The sequence below is a fragment of the Bubalus kerabau genome, chromosome 7 (assembly GCF_029407905.1).
Source record: "Bubalus kerabau isolate K-KA32 ecotype Philippines breed swamp buffalo chromosome 7, PCC_UOA_SB_1v2, whole genome shotgun sequence".
NCBI classification, from domain to species: Eukaryota; Metazoa; Chordata; class Mammalia; order Artiodactyla; family Bovidae; genus Bubalus; species Bubalus kerabau.
This window is the reverse complement of record NC_073630.1, coordinates 40,648,542-40,661,009: the sequence shown is the minus strand read 5'-3', so window position 1 is coordinate 40,661,009 and position 12,468 is coordinate 40,648,542. Positions and strand designations below refer to the sequence as shown.

General features: G+C 42.8%; 1 protein-coding gene across 6 annotated transcripts in view; it reads right to left on the bottom strand.

Moving 5' to 3' along the window:
• Positions 1-12,468, bottom strand: part of ABCG2 (ATP binding cassette subfamily G member 2 (JR blood group)) — a 123,704-nt gene that overhangs the window by 64,018 nt on the left and 47,218 nt on the right. For 2 of the 6 annotated variants that reach the window (XM_055588071.1, XM_055588076.1), the window contains exon 1: positions 3,530-3,803. The exons of 1 other annotated variant lie outside the window; for it this stretch is intronic. The gene's annotated coding sequence lies outside the window, so the exon portion shown is untranslated. Of the gene's footprint in view, positions 1-3,529; positions 3,804-3,961; positions 4,342-12,468 lie in introns of those variants that run through there. 3 more of the 6 variants (XM_055588075.1, XM_055588072.1, XM_055588077.1) reach the window with 3 other exon arrangements.

Sequence of the window (12,468 nt, the reverse complement as noted above, 5' to 3'; positions counted from 1 at the left end):
TTAATTTCAATTCTGTTCAGTTGCTCAGTCATGTCTGACTCTTTGCGATCCAATAGACTATAGCACACCAGGCTTCCTTGTCCATCACCAACTCCCAGAGCTTGCTCAAACTCATGTCCATTGAGATGGTGATGCCATCCAACCATCTCATCCTCTGTCGTCCCCTTCTCCTGCTGCCTTCAATCTTTCCCAGCATCAGGGTTTTTTCCAGTGAGTTGGTTCTTCACATCAGGTGGCCAAAGAATTGGAACTTCAGCTTTGGCATCAGTCCTTCCAATGAATATGCAGGGTTGATTTCCTTTAGGATTGACTGGTTTGATCTCCTTGCAGTCCAAGGGACTCTCAAGAGTCTTGTCCAACACCACAGTTTGAAAGCATCAATTCTGCAGCGCTCAGCCTTCTTTATGGTCCAACTCTCATATGGCATTCCAAACTAATACGGGATGGTGGAGGAAAAGTTGTAAAATGAAATACTTTATTCTCCCTTTCTAAGGATTCTGTGGTCCCTGTACCTTTTGCATCCCTTCTTTTCACTCCTCTAGGGTGAAGTCCAGGGCTTCCCTGGTGGCTCAGAGGTTAAAGCGTCTGCCTGGAATGCGGGAGACCTGGGTTCAATCCCTGGGTTCGGAAGATCCCCTGGAGAAGGAAATGGCAACCCACTCCAGTACTCTTGCCTGGAGAATCCCATGGAGGGAGGAGCCTGATAGGCTACAGTCCATGGGGTCGCAAAGAGTCAGACACGACTGAATGACTTCACTTTACTTCACTTCAGGGTGAAGTCAGGGTGTGGTCAGCATAGAACTGCCCACGCAGCAGGACCAGAAGAGAAGAGACAGGTCTCCTGTGCAAAACATCTGAAGTTTGGGTACCCCTCAGGCAATCTTTCCTCTTTCTTTGTAAGACACTCAGCTCAAGTGTTTTCAGAGGGAGCTAACAGGGCGTGCTGCTTTCTAGAGACTTGTTTTTATGCTTCCAGATAAGAACTTAAATCCTGTTAAATGACAGAGAACTGCCTACTGCTACCTCCATCTAAGCAGTAATTTCCAGCCAACCATTGCTCTAAAGAGTAACAGGTCTTTTCAGTTGCAAAGGGACTGAGCTAGTAATCAGCATTTTCAATGGAGTTTTAAGATTTCATTCTACCCTTCTTGCCAAAAACAAAACTTCTTCACTGGAATTGGGATGTGGGCAGCACTTCTGCTTCACCCACACCCACCCACCTCATTTTAAACAACAGAACACCACTAACTTTCATTGTTACGATTCTCTGACTATTTTACTTATTTCTATAAACAAGCTAAGTATGTGGCTCAAAAATTAGATGTCCACTTTCTAATAGTCTCCTTGTGAAGCAGAACACTGGTTTCCAAAAAACTACAGAGGCTAAGGGGATTATGGTGAGAAGGAGGAGTGAGTGTTAACTGGTTTTTAGGGGCGAGAATGATGAAAATGTGAAGACTGCAGAGACTGCATACTTTAAATAGGCATGAACTGTATGATATGTGAATTAGATCTCATAAACTGCCGTTGGGGAAAAAAAAAACTATAAAGCCAAACTCATCTAGATACTCCATCATTATTGGTTCACATTCTGAACTCAGAACTGATTTTTTAAAAGGATAAACTTTAGCTTACTGTAGACCTATATGGGCTTCCCTGGTAGCTCAGCTGGTAAAGAATCCACCTACAATGCAGGAGACCCTGGTTGATTCCTGGGTCAGAATAGGGTTCCCAGAGAAGGGATAGGTTACCCACTCCGGTATTCTTGGGCTTCTCTGGTGGTTCAGACGGTAAAGAATCCACCTGCAAAGAGACATTGGTTCGATCCTGGGTTGGGAAGACCCCCTGGAGGAGGGCATGGAAATCCACTCAGGTATTCTTGCCTGAAGAATCTCCAGGGACAGAAGAGCCTGGCAGCCTACAGTCCATGAGATTGCAAAGAGTCAGACACGACTGAGCGACTAAGCACAGCATAGCACAGACCTATATACCCTGTATCAAGGATGATCATTCAGGTTCTTTAAGTTTCACTAAAAGAGCCTCAACCTTAACCTCCAACCCCAGTAAGCAACACAGAATAAAACTTCTCACTTGATATAACCTTCAACTGACACCAAACTTCTGTCAGAAATGCCTAAGAGAAAGAGTATCTGAAAACATGAGGTCTACCTACCCCTCTATAAAATCCAGATTTATTCCCAAACTATCAAACCACAGCATGTGGGACCATAGAGGCTTAGCATCCTACGAGTGTTTCTCATAATACTTATGGTAAGGAGAATGACAACTACAGCAAGCGGTCCTAGAAAATGCAGGACCGCATGTACTATGGGTGGGCACCCAGGAGACTCTTCCACCGCTATACTTCAGTCTCGTCTGCAGCCTTCTGTGATATTAGACATTTCCCTCAGAAGTAGGTGCCAGGAAAAGCTTCTCTAAGGAGCTCATGTATATTTCCTGCCTTTGTCCTCACTGAATTGTGTGACTGATTGGTCCATTTTTATTCTAGCTTCCAAGATATAACTTTAATTTGCTGTCCACATACATCCAAATGTACTCCCCCACAGTGACTCTTTTTTTGGTGCATTTCTCTTTCCATTTGTAATACTTAGGCTTGTCTCAAAAGCTCATGAACACTTAACACAAATAAATGTAGAAATTGGTTTTGGTAAGTGTATTTTAATATCATTTTGAGGCAACAGCACCTCAGGGGGCTCTAGCTAAATGTTCAGGGTCCAGAACAAAGATGACCAATGAACATTTGTTACTATAAATCTTTTTTTTTTCCTGAAAGTGGAATGAGCTTTTATATTTCTACCACTGAGTGAGAAAATGAAGCAAAGCAACATTATGGGTATTTTTTTTTAACTGTTTGCTAGATTTACAATCTAACTTTTTTGGTTATGTATTTTTCTGTATTCTAACTTTAGTAGCATTTTTAACAAGTATTTTTAATAAGCTGGTTAATTTTTTGAAGTTAATCATTGAGTCAACTATCCACAGAAAAATTACAAAAGGCAGCTCAATAATGCTTTAGCACACCAACCAAAGTTGTGGACAAACTTTATGTCCTAGGGAGAAGAAATGGGCATAGAATATATCGGTTAATCCCTTTAAAGGTACCAATATTAACAAGTTTCTCTGCTGCCTCCATACTCAATAACTTTTTATCTATCCAATATCATACATTTGGGGAAAGGGAAGAGTTTTACCAACCGGCTAACACACACTGCTGCTGCTGCTGCTGCTAAGTCGCTTCAGTGGTGTCCGACTCTGTGTGACCCCATGCGACCAGACACGAAATCGGTTGCACCAAGGAGCTGTTTTCTGGAGGCGGGGTGGAGGTCCAAATTTAGGGGAGTCTAAATTTTCAGTCTGTTTCATACTCACTTTCAAATGAAACTGAGAGGGAATAATTAAAACCCAGTCATTTCAATTGTACAGTTTTCTATTGCCTACCAAAAGCACACACAATAGCCACGGACCTTTCATGCCACATAATTCCAAACGGTTTTCACAATTTACTCACTCAGTTAGCGGTTCAGTTTTAACCGAGGGCTTCAATCTCAAGAGCTGTTGTGCTCAGAGGCAGAGCACTAACAATCATTTATATAAAACGCTGAGTCAGCTGGACCTTCCAAATATACCCTACGGAAGCAGCTCCTACTTAACAATGACATCAGGCATCCGTACAGTGCTTCCTAAATGGTGAAAAGCTTTTACAAAAACTCTCTGGCTCCTTTCCTCCTTCCAGCGTCTCCCCAGTCCCTATCTGACCGCCGGAAACTCCCTCTAGCGTCTCGCGCGCTCGGGATTTGCCAGGTAACGGCGTGGGATTCAGGACACAGCCCGCGCTGGCGGCAAAGCCCAGCCGGGGGCGACTTTCCCCGACCGACGCCCACGACCCCCGGCGGCAGACCACCCACCGCGCCCGCGCGCCCCCCTAGCACCCCGCACTCACCGGCGCAGCGGCTGACCTGGGAAGGAACTGGCCCGGGGTTACCGTCACGTCGGAGAGAGCGGGCGGCGAGCCGGCGGTCGAGGGCCGACGAGCGAGCGCAGGCAGCACCGACTTCAGCCTCACTTCTCAAGCTTTAGACTGCTGACCGGGACAGCGCCCGGCAGCGGCCCCACCCTCACGCCCCTGTTCCCTCGGGGTCGATGCCCGAGGGCCGTGAAAGGTGTGGCGCTGCCTGCCTGGCTGCGATAAGCGCCCGGCGTCTGGGCTGAGAGCACGCAAGTGTCATTAGAGGACCCAGCCAGGTACTGGACCTGACCGTCACCCGGCCGCCGGGAAGAAGTCAGGGAGATGACTATCCCTGGGCTTGCGGCGACAACGCTACAAATCCTGCTCGGGGGATCAATACCTGGTCTGACCTGGGCGGATTTGGCCACTGCCAGTGTCCCACACCCCTAAATACCAGGGGACCCTGGCACCGAGGTTTTTTCCTGTCACACACATTGTCCACCCCCAGGGCAAGTAGGCGGTCTCTAATGAATGAGCTTCTGAGAAATGAGGTCCCTGCTTCCCAGGGCCAATAAAATCAGGAACTGAATCTAAGGGTGTCCGGAGGGGGAAACAAAACTTTTTGAATGAAAATATTCAATGAATAGTTTAAATATGTTCCTCACAATCCTGTGATACATGCATCTATTCAATACTCCGATCGTGTAGAAAAGCTGTAAGAGTGTGCAGATTCAGGAAAAGAGTTCATAACCTCTTCCTAATGCTTTCTCAAGCGGATCATTGCCATCAAATTCTGTTCGAAAATTTAAGATTGAAGCCAGCATTTCATAATTGCATTGCATTATAGAAATGAGGCGTTTTAACTTTTAAGTTAACATTTTACTTTGGGCTAAGCTTCACAGGTGGCTCAGTGGTAAAGAATTTGCCTCTGCTGCTCCTACTCTTAGTAGTAAAGAATCCACCTGCAAGCAGGAGGCACAGGTTTGATCCCTGGGTCAGAAAGAGCCCCTGGTGAAGGAAATAGCAACCCACTCAGTCTTCTTGCTGGAGAATCCCATGGACAGAGGAGCCTGGCTGGCTATAGTCCATGGAGTCACAAAGAGTCAGACACGACTTAGTGACTGAACAAAACCAACTATTTTCAAATGCCGTTTTCTCATTTAGTGTTTGGGTATTTTAGGTAACAGAATATTAGGGAGGGAGGAACCTAAAGACTACCTTACTAATTTTAAGATGACCCACCTGGTCCAAATGAGGCCATTTTGCACAAGGTCAAAAGTTAGGAGGATAAATGGGTGATTCAGTTTCTCAGACCACTGCCCTCTGCTCACCCTCTTTGAACAGAATAACTGCCCAGTATTTATAGTGCCTGGTTATTGGGACAACTACTGAATGTGTTCTCTTTTTTTTTTTTGACCCCACAGTACCCACTGTTTCAGCCAATGAAGATCTTAGTTCCGGGCAGGGATCAAACCAATGCTTCCTGCAGTGGTAGCACGGAGTCTTAAACACTAAACCACCAGGGAAGTCCCTAGATGTGTTCTTAATCTAACACTTTTTCATTTCCATGTAACTAAGCTTTTTGTCCCTCTCTTATTACATATCAAGAAATAGATGAAAATCATCTGTACCCACCAGCCACATACCATCTGCTTTTAGTCTCTTTCTCTGCATACATGTTTTCTTAAAAAACAAAAATGGGCTTGTATACAAAGTACGGGGATGGACATCATCATCTCTGGAGTCCGATAGTCTGTGTCTGAATTCTGCTCTCCCAAACCCTGGAGACCTGAGCTAGTTCCTTAGTCTTTAAGTGGTTATTGGTAATCAGGGGAAAGGGTCTCTCAGGATAGTTACATTAAATGAGACAATGTGTATAAAGCACTGACAATGTATGTAATGTCATTAGATAGCACTTAACAGATGCTGGGGCTTCCTAGGTAGCTCAGTGATAAAGAATCTGCTGGCCAATGCAGGAGTCCATCCTAAAGGAAATCAGTCCTGAGTGTTCATTGGAAGGACTGATGTTGAAGCTGAAACTCCAATACTTTGGCCACCTAATACGAAGAGCTGACTCGTTTGAAAAGACCCTGTTGCTGGGAAAGATTGAAGGTGGGAGGAGAAGGGGATGACAGAGGATGGGATGGTTGGATGGCATCACCAACTCAATGGACATAAGTTTGAGTAAACTCCGGGAGTTGGTGATGGACAGGGAGGCCTGGAGTGCTGCAGTCCATGGGGTCGCAAAGAGTCAGACACAACTGAGCGACTGAACTGAATGCAGGAGAGGCAAGAGACCAAGGTTCAATCCCTGGGTCAGCAAGCTCCCCTGGAGTAGGAAACAGCAACCCATGCCAGTACTCTTGCCTGGAAAATTCTATGAACAGAGAAGCCTGGCGGGCTTTGTGGAGAGTCAGACACAACTGAGCGCGCACACACACACTAGATGGTAGCTATTACTATTAATATTTTGTAAAACTGCTATTTTGCAACATGGTTCCCTGTCATTCAAAATCTTTCTACAACTTTATATTTAATGGGCACATGGTATTCAGTGTTTGTTATGTACTTTAACCAATCTTCCTATTATTCACAAAATATCTTTATAAGCTCTGTCATTACACACACACTCAGGTAAATTCCAGACAGGGAATTGCTGAGGCAAAAGGTATGCTCATTTAAAAGTTTTTAATACATATAGCTAAATTTCCCACAAAAAGTTGGTCCCAGATTCAGTCTCCCAACAATTTAAGAGTGCTTTGTGCTCAGTCCCATTTGCCTCTGCCCTTGAAGTCATAGTCATGTTTTACATGCCTTACAGTCAAATCATAGACTTATCAAAGTCAGGATTTCCCAACTGAAAGGTCTGAGGTCAACTGGAGTTCACACCTTTGACACACATATCATTGTTGTTGTTCAGTAGCTAAGCCGTATCTGACTCCTTGCATCCCTATGAACTTCAGCACATCAAGCTTCCCAGTCTTTCACTATCTCCTGGAGTTTGCTCAAACTCATGTCTCAGTCGGTGGCGCCATCCAGCCATCTCATCCTCTGTCTCCCCCTTCTCCTCCTGCCCTCCATCTTTCCCAGCATCAGACTATTGGAAAAACCACAGCTTTGACTATATGGACCTTTGTTCACAAAGTGATATCTCTGCTTTTTAATATGCTGTCTAGGTTTGTCATAGCTTTTCTTCCAAGGAGCATATTTCTTTTAATTTCGTGGCTGCAGTCACCATTCACAATGATTTTGGAGCCCAAGAAAATAAAATCTGTCATCGTTTACATTTTTTCCCAATCTATTTGCCACGAAGTGATGGTACTGGATACCATGATCTTAGTTTTTTGAATTTTAAATTTTGAGCCAGCTTTTTCACTCTCCTCTTTCACCCTCATCAAGAGGCTCTTTAATTCCTCTTTGCTTTTGGCCATTAGAGTGGTATCATTGGCGATCTTAAATGAGCACTAGAAGGGCCTAGGTGTTACCATGCGTTTCTGTAGGCAGTGCACACAGGCATAACTAGATGTTTCAGAAAAAATGCCTTCAGAAAGGAAGCCAATAGTCTTCTTCATAAAATCACTTGAGCCACCCTTTTGAAAACTCTAAAAATAACTGGGAGATTTTGCAGTGGGGGCAGGGAGGGAGCCTAATACTCCTTTCCAATCATCACCAGTGAAGGGTGTTTGCTGGTATGGCTTTCACAGGGGTATCAGTGCTTGATGGAATGTCAGCAACAGATGAGTTGATATCAACTTAATGTTGATAAACTTTATTAATAAACTTAATAAACAAATTAACTTAATATTGATAAAGTATAAAGGGTATGATTTATTATACAGAATGGCAAGAAAGTAAAAATCAAAAACAAAGTCTTCTCATTAAATGAACAAGCTTCCTGGGCCTATAATGCCATCAATCAGGCAACCCTATTATCAAAGCTCTTATATGGACCTATTAGAAGTTCTCTTCATCCTTCTCATAGAATTCTTAATATCCTCCAAACCTCTCCCAGCCCCCTTGAGCTCTCTCTGTCTGCTTGCCTGGCTACCAATTGCAAGGAAGTGGTAAGGACTTGGCCCATTCCTTATGTGTTCTCTAAGTGGTGAACAGAATTCCCTCTTAGCAAATTCAGGTGTCAGTTCAGTTCAGTTGCTCAGTTGTGTCTGACTCTTTATGACCCCATGGACTGCAACACACCAGGCCTCCCTGTCTACCATATCCATTGAGTCAGTGATGCCATCCAACCATCTCATCCTCTGTCGTCCCCTTCTCCTCCCACCTTCAATCTTTCCCTGCATCAGGGTCTTTTCAAATGAGTCAGTTCTTCACATCAGGTAGCCAAGGTATTGGAGTTTCAGCTTCAACATCAGTCCTTCCAATGAACATTCAGGACTGATTTCCTTTAGGATGAACTGGTTGGATCTCCTTGAAGTCCAAGGGACTCTCAAGAGTCTTCTCCAACACCACAGTTCAAAAGCATCAATTCTTTAGCACTCAGCTTTCTTTATAGTCCAACTCTCACATCCATACATGACTACTGGAAAAACCATAGCCTTGACTAGACGGATCTTTGTTGGCAAAGTAATGTCTCTGCTTTTTAATACACAGTCTAGGTTGGTCATAACATTTCTTCCAAGGAGTAAGCGTCTTTTACTTTCATGGCTGCAGTCACCATCTGCAGTGATTTTGGAGCCCACAAAAAATAAAGTCTGCCACTGTTTCCACTGTTTCCCCATCTATTTGCCATGAAGTGATGGGACTGGATGCCATGATCTTAATTTTCTGAACGCTGAGCTTTAAGCCATCTTTTTCACTCTCCTCCTTCACTTTCAACAAGAGGCTCTTTAGTTCTTCACTTTCTGCCATAAGGGTGGTGTCATCTGCATATCTGAGGTTATTGATATTTCTCCCAGAAATCTTCATTCCAGCTTGTGCTTCAACCAGCCTGGTATTTCGTATGATGTACTCTGCATATAAGTTAAATAAGCAGGGTGACAATATACAGCCTTGATGTACTCCTTTTCCTATTTGGAACCAGTCTGTTGTTTCATGTCCAGTTCTAACTGTTGCTTCCTCACCTGCATACAGATTTCTCAAGAGGCAGGTCAGGTGGTCTGGTATTCCCATCTCTTTCAGAATTTTCCACAGTTTGTTGTGATCCACACAGTCAAAGGCTTTGGCATAGTCAATAAAACAGAAGTAGATGTTTTTCTCAGAGAAGGCAATGGCAACCCACTCCAGTACTCTTGCCTGGAAAATCCCATGGACAGAGGAGCCTGGCAGGCTGCAGTCCATGGGATCGCAGAGTCGGACACGACTGAGTGACTTCACTTTCACTTTTCACTTTCATGCATTGGAGAAGGAAATGGCAACCCACTCCAGTGTTCTTACCTGGAGAATCCCAGGGATGGTGGAGCCTGGTGGGCTGCCGTCTATGGCGTCACACCGAGTCGGACACAACTGAAGCGACTTAGCAGCAGCAGCAGCAGCAGTTTTTCTGGAACTCTCTTGCTTTTTCGATGATCCAACTGATGTTGGGCAATTTGATCTCTGGTGTCTCTGCCTTTTCTAAAACCAGCTTGAACATCTGGAAGTTCACAGTTCATGTATTGTTGAAGCCTGGCTTGGAGAATTTTGAGCATTACTTTACTAGCGTGTGAGATGTCAGGTGTCAGGCAGGGCTTATTATAGCCCTGGGGGCATTTGGGAATATAATATCTGTATTGGCTCCCAGTGTATTTATTTTCACTACTACTTAAGTTGAAGCAAATAAAAACCAGTGCAAGAGGCTGTATGCACCATGACCCCCACCATGGCTCTGCTTATCAGCTACCAGGGGCCTTCGATCAATTCAGTGAGAGAACAGTTTGTCTCTAAATAGAAACAGGGTATAAACAACACTTTCCAAAAGTCTCACTATAAAAGGAAGATTAGAGAAAGCAGTATATCTAAAGAGTATCTTGGGACTCCGAGAAAATATTTCTTGTTTGGTTTAAATTAGGCCAGAATAGGTGTGCATGCCAAGAAGACAAGCCATAAAGAAGAAAAGGTGGTTAATCAGGTAACTTAGAAAACAGAATGGATCTAGAATTCAGAGGAATTAGAAAAGAAAAGCAAATATTATATATTTTTAAGTTGTGACCAAAGGGGACGGAGTCAAGATGTGTAGATAAATGTTTTAATTATGGAAAAGAGAGAAAATTGAAAGAAATATCTTTGCTTCTTTCCCTAAAAGCCTACTTGGCTTTCCTAAAAGTCCTTTGTTTTCCCATAGAATCCCTTTCTCCCCATCCCACTTTCCCCTATTAAACTGGTCTATAAACCCCAGGACCTTATCTTTTTTCTTTTAATCTGTTGTCAATTAACTTTCAGCTCATCCCCCACCACCACTAGACCTAAATTGGTAGACAAAAAGTTTTTCTTCCAAGGGACCTAAAGAGAGATTGCCGAGCACCAAGACCCCTAAGACTGGATTCTATAAATGTGGTGACATCAGAGTTACAAATGGACATGGCTTTCCCAATCACAGAGAAGTAAAGCTAGAGCAGGTTAGAAGGCTGAATAAATTTGAGGATGTGGTTTTGCTGGGTGGGTAAGGCAACAGAAAAATGGAGCAAGAGTTTGAGCAGGTTAAGTGATTCATCACAGAAAAGTGAAGGCAGGAAGACAGAGGTGGTGAGGGGACCTAAATTAGGGTCACTTGGAGGCTGAAGAGCTGAAACCAGAGGGTGAAGTCACTGAATATAATAATATTATATTATTAGCAATAATATTAGCATATAATATAATATTAGCAATCCAGGCTTGACAAGGTCCCATGATTTGAACATGACAGCTGAATTACGGAAATGGAAGAAAGGTGTATCAGTCTTCTAGTGCTGAGTAAGAACTTGGCATCGGTTTAGCATCTTAAAGCAATACTCATTTATTATTTCACTGGAGGTCAGGAATCTAGGTGGGCTAGCCTGGGCTCTGCTTAGGCTATCATGCATTCAGTCCAGTCAGTCAGCTGGATTCTTATCCGAAGACTTCCATCTGAAGAATCTGCTAAGGACCGATTGTTGGCAGAATCCATTTCTTTGTAGTTTTAGGACTGAGTTCTGTGTTTCCTTGCTGACAGTCAACCATCTTCTTCAGGCTGCCCACATTCCTTCTCATGTGACTCCTCATCTCAAAGCATGTCCTCAAACTTCTCTCGGATTTTATCTCCCTCTTTTTAAAGGGCTTGTGTGATTACATCAGGCCCATCTAGATAATCTCACTATTTTGGGGTGAATTCATTTGGAACTTCAGTCACAACTTCAGAATTCCTCAGAGCAGTTCCCAGATGGGGATCTTTAGAATTCTGCCTACATTGAAGGTTACGTTGAGATCAAAGAACACAAAAGCTAGGGTGATGGCTTGGTCATCTAAATAAACACAGACTCTGCCGAGGTAGTGACCATCTTGGAAAGAAGAGAAATACCAAAAACCAATTATCAATGTCTTTTATGGGTATGGAGAAAAGAGGCTGGCATTAATACAGAGAGACAGCATAATGGGGGGGGGAAAGGGGAGTGGTGAGAGAGCAGGGTGTGGTGGAGGTGTTGAGGCCAGATGTGAAGCCAGATCACCTTGATTCTAATAATTTTCTTTATGTAGCAGACAAGAGACCAAATGATTCATTTGGTTGTAAAGTTCACAGAGGTAGTCAAGCCCTAAAAAATAAGCATAGTAGAGGGGAAAATGTATATAATTAGGTACAGATAATTAATCTGCAGAGTTAGAAAGTGGGGCAGAAGATGTAACATTTGTTCTTGAAAAATAGACTGAAAGTTTAAACGTTGACAGTTCACCAAACTAAATTTCACGTATCTATAAAGTCTTTAAACTTTTTAATTGAAGTATAATACACATATAGAAAATGTACAGAAAATCTAAGTAAACAGCTTGATGTATATTTACAAAGTAAACACACTTGTATATCTGTTACTCAGATCAAATATATGCATATATATATTTGTATGTGTATTTGTTATATGTCAATTATATTTCAGTAAAAATAAACAAGCCAAAAAAAAAAAAACCCAAATAAACAAAACTCATGTATAGTGATAAAAGTGAGATGAGTAGTTATCTTTGGAGGGGACAATGACTAGGGTAGAACATAATCGAAACTTCTGGGATATTGATAATAAACAAATATAAAAATATGTATACACATATATATAGACAGAGAGAGAGAGAAAGATGTTAGGGTGGCAGATACACAGGTATGCTCACTTTTTAAATATACATCAAATCATTTACTTAAGATTTTCTTTGCTTTTTCTGTATGTATGTTATACTGCAATTTAAAAGTTTACTTAAACAAAAGACTTTATGAACACGATATGGAGAAAAGAAAGATGAGGAGATGCTAGATTAAAACAAGTTGATTAAGTAGGTTTCATCATTGCAGAACACGTATACAGCATTTGTTCATGGAAGCTCTTCACCAAAAAGTAGCTCAATCACTGTAG